The sequence below is a fragment of the Lichenostomus cassidix genome, chromosome 7 (assembly GCF_008360975.1).
Source record: "Lichenostomus cassidix isolate B80296 chromosome 7, HeHo_3.0, whole genome shotgun sequence".
Lineage (NCBI taxonomy): Eukaryota > Metazoa > Chordata > Aves > Passeriformes > Meliphagidae > Lichenostomus > Lichenostomus cassidix.
The window spans coordinates 7,584,299-7,588,116 of NC_139488.1; positions in this window are offsets into that span (position 1 = coordinate 7,584,299).

A 3,818-nucleotide genomic window follows, 5' to 3' on the forward strand; every position below is an offset into this window, starting at 1 on the left:
CTCCATATTTGTTCTTTGGTGCACTGGGTGAATTTATAGGTGTAGTGTGTCAGAGACTGTAAACTTTCTGATCTCTAACAAGGGCTGTTGTCTGTTCAGCAAATCCTGCCCATTGCACAATGGTATGAATATTTATGATGCTAAATAATAATGCTTGCCTCTGACCCTCTTCATCAGCAGATCTAGCGTTGCTTCACTAAGGAAGCAGTCAAATCATTATCCTAATATCCAGATGGGGAAACTGAGGTGCTGCAAGGTGAAAGAACTTGTCCAATGTCAGCAAAGGAGAGCTAGAAAGGGAATTCTGCTTTCTCTGTCCCCAGCTACATGGCACTAGACCCTGCAGCCTCCTCAATGACAGCTCATTTAATTTGTCTCCTATGCAATTCATATTTTCCTCTATTAACAGCAAACAATTCAAGTGTTTTCTTCACAGGTATTAATAGCCTCCCTGAGAAATATGTTTCAACATGCACTTTCAGCAGTACTTGTGTGTGTGTGTTGTGCCCCAGCCAGCAGCTGTGACCTGCTAGAAGGAGGCAAACTGGGGCGAGGTTGCACCTACGCCCCTGCACTCTGCTCTTCTGCTCCAGCACCCCTCTGCTCCTCCAGTGGCAGTCAGGGAGGTTGGGGACCGACCACAGACACATTCTGCAATACCAGCTGCTGTGTTGGCAACCTTGGAGTTGCCTCTGGGTCTGACTTACTGTCTTGTCTCCTTGAATATAATTGCTCACTGCTGGTTTTTCTTTTTTTTTTTTTTCCTTTCTCTTTGATTCTGTAGCACTCGTGTCCTACTCGGATTCCTCATCAATCTCGCAATCTGGGGAGTCTGAGGAAATAAAGAACTGATCATCTGCAGACTTCTTCTGTATATTATGAAAGGGTCCCTTGCCATGTGTGATGCCAATCTCTTTTTCCTTTAATCTGACAGAACATCAGGGTGTCAGAAAGTACCAGCAAGGTCTGTGTGCTGGGCGGGGAAGGACAGAGCCACTTCTGCAGAGGTGCTGTAGAAGGCTGGGTGGGTTTATTTGGGTGCAAGGGTGTGTGTGCTCTTTATTCCTTACACTGCAAGTTCATCACAGGCTTTTCAGTGCTTCGTAGGGCCTCTGTCATGAAGATCAGACCAGGTAGCTCCCATTAGGTAGGGGCCTTAAAGTTTGGCATTTGTTCCCTACCTTGTAAGCATTTTAGGATGGAAAGGAGATCTGAAATAGAGGTGGATTTCTCAGCTGAAGTTCTGCCACATTCATAATTTTAGTGTTTTATTCACTTAGTGTTACAATTTTTTGCTTTCCCCTACCTACCCTCAGTACACTAAACTTTCAATATCAAAATATAACAGTATAAAACAGCTATAAAACTAACTCTATCCACCCCTCTCTTCCCATTTGTGCAAGGCAATATCCAAAGGACACTTTTACCTCCAGATGTCAGGACTGTGGGAGAGGGAGCAGACTCAGAGCTTGTGTGTCCTCTGTGGGACGTAAGCAGAAACAGTACCTAGACAAGAAAGTGTTTGAATGTTAATGACAGGGCAGTGCTAAAAAACACTTTAGAAACACTTCCCTGCTTTTTGCTGGGGAAATCTCAATTTGCTGGCTGCCTCTGGCTTTTTGCCCAGCATCCTCAGATCTACTGGTGAAGGGAGACAGCAGAGCACGTTTGTCCTATTCCTCTTCCCCAGAGTGAGATGCCAGACTAGAGCAGATATGCTGCTGATCTAAGGTCACATTACAGCGGGGACTGCAGTCTATTCAGCCCTTCCCTATACCTGCCGTGATACATACACTAGCCCAGAGCAGGGCTGAGTTATACCTCACGCACTAGCAGCCTCTGGAAGCACAGCTAAGTGGTGTGAGAATCTCCACAAATCCATTCCAACGCTCCTGGAGCAGCACTGTTAGTCTCTCTTTCCCTAGGACACACAGACATGTGTGTAGGCAGTATCCCTGCCTGAGTCCCAGCACAGCATCACCCAGGGTGGACTTCAGCGATGTCCCAGGAGCTTCTTGTGGCAGAAGAGATTTGTGTGCCCTGGTACTGCTCCTTTTTTCCATAGGAGTGGCTCAATTTCTGTTGCATTGTATATAAAGCATTTAGGACGAAAAGTCTATAGAAGTGAGATACTAATAATATTTTACAGCTTTAATTACCATGATTGTAGTGCCTAGAGGCGTATGCAAAAACATTTTGAGTGGGTGGAGAGGAGGCAGTGCTGTGAACATTTTTGTGGTTTTGCTGGGCAATGCGCAATGGAGTTTTCTCATGGGAACCACAGCATGCCAGGCAGAAAAGCTGCCTGTGCCTCCTCATCCGCTCTGTTGGGATACTGGATCACACCCCAAAGATGAGGAGACAGCCCCAGTCACTCCAGTTGCAGGGAAAAGCTGGGCTGGTGGACACTCTGCTTTGCAGAGGGGCTCCAGATGCAGGTGCTGCCCGTTTCTCCAGGCAAACAGGTATTTTTCCCGAGGCAGCATCCCTGCTGTGCAGTCAGCGGCAGCTTCACCTGCGGGGTGATTTTAGGATTGGGCAAGCGCCGATTTGGGGCAGGACTTGCCAGCGGGCTGGAGAGCAGCGTGCCTGGCCTGGGTCAGGGTATGCAATGCAGACAGAGCTCCCGCCAGCCGCCCACCCATCCCTGCCGTGCCTGCGTGGGCAGAGCCAGAGGCCAGCGATGCACAGAGAGGCCCTGTGCAGCAGCCTGCCCCACAGCCAGCCCCACTGCCAGCAGCCCTAACGCAATCCAGGGTCACAGCCAACTGGGAAACAGGGAAATACCCCATGCAGGAATGCGAGTTTTTAGATTTGGGCGTTACAAAACAAAAAAAGATGCTTGCATTTCCTTAGCTCCAGAATGCAGTACTGCATCCTTAGAAAACTTTTAAAGACTTTGTTCCTAGAGCATGTATTAATTTTTTAGACATGTTTATGTAGTTTTGGTGACAGTGACTTGACATACATGCTACAAAGCCTCAGCCTTCTATTGGAAAAGCTGAAGGAGAAATTCAGTTCTGCTTGGAGTTGTTTTCCAAGGAGTGAGGTTGTGATTCTGCTTCCTGCCTGGCCTGTCCCAGCTCAACAGTGCCATGAGGTGCAACAGAGCCAAGGTACGGATTAGAAGGCAAGGAAAAAGGAAAGGAAACGCTGTGTGAAAGGTAATCCCAGCTCTAGGCAGAGCTAGATGTTCCCTACAAGATAAGCCTATTGAGGCTTTTTTCCCTGCATTTGCTATTTTTTCCACCCATTTGATGTGTTTTTTTCTATTGTTATCTGCACTAAATACGAGTAACTTAATTTATAACTTATTACTTATTTTATCACCGAAACACGATTTACTTAAAACCTCCTAGTTTAACCAGTTCTTCATCAGTAAAACAAACACACGCTCTCCAGTAGTCGGTACTTTCGCACCGCTCCCCGCACAGCCGCGCTGGGCACCCCGGGCCGGCCCTCCGTGCCCCCTCTTCGCCCCCGGGGCGCCGTGCGGGCAGCGGGCAGGGGTCTGTCCGCCGCGTTCCCGGGGAGGTTTTCCATGCCGGGAGCGGCCGGCAGCCGCGTTAAGCCGCGGGGGCGGCGCGGGGGGGTCGCGGCCCCGGCGCCGTGCGGCCGCTGGGGGGCGCTGCCGCTGACGGTGCCGCCCCCGCCGGGCGCTGCGTCACGCGGCGGCCGCGCGTGGGCGGGCGGCGGAGCGCGCGCGGGCTCTCCCCATGTGACCGCGCGGGAGGGGGCGGCGTGCGCGGGGGGCGGGGGCCGCTCCCTCCCTCCCTCCTTCCCTACCCTCTCCTCCCCTCCCCTCCCTCCCTCCTTCC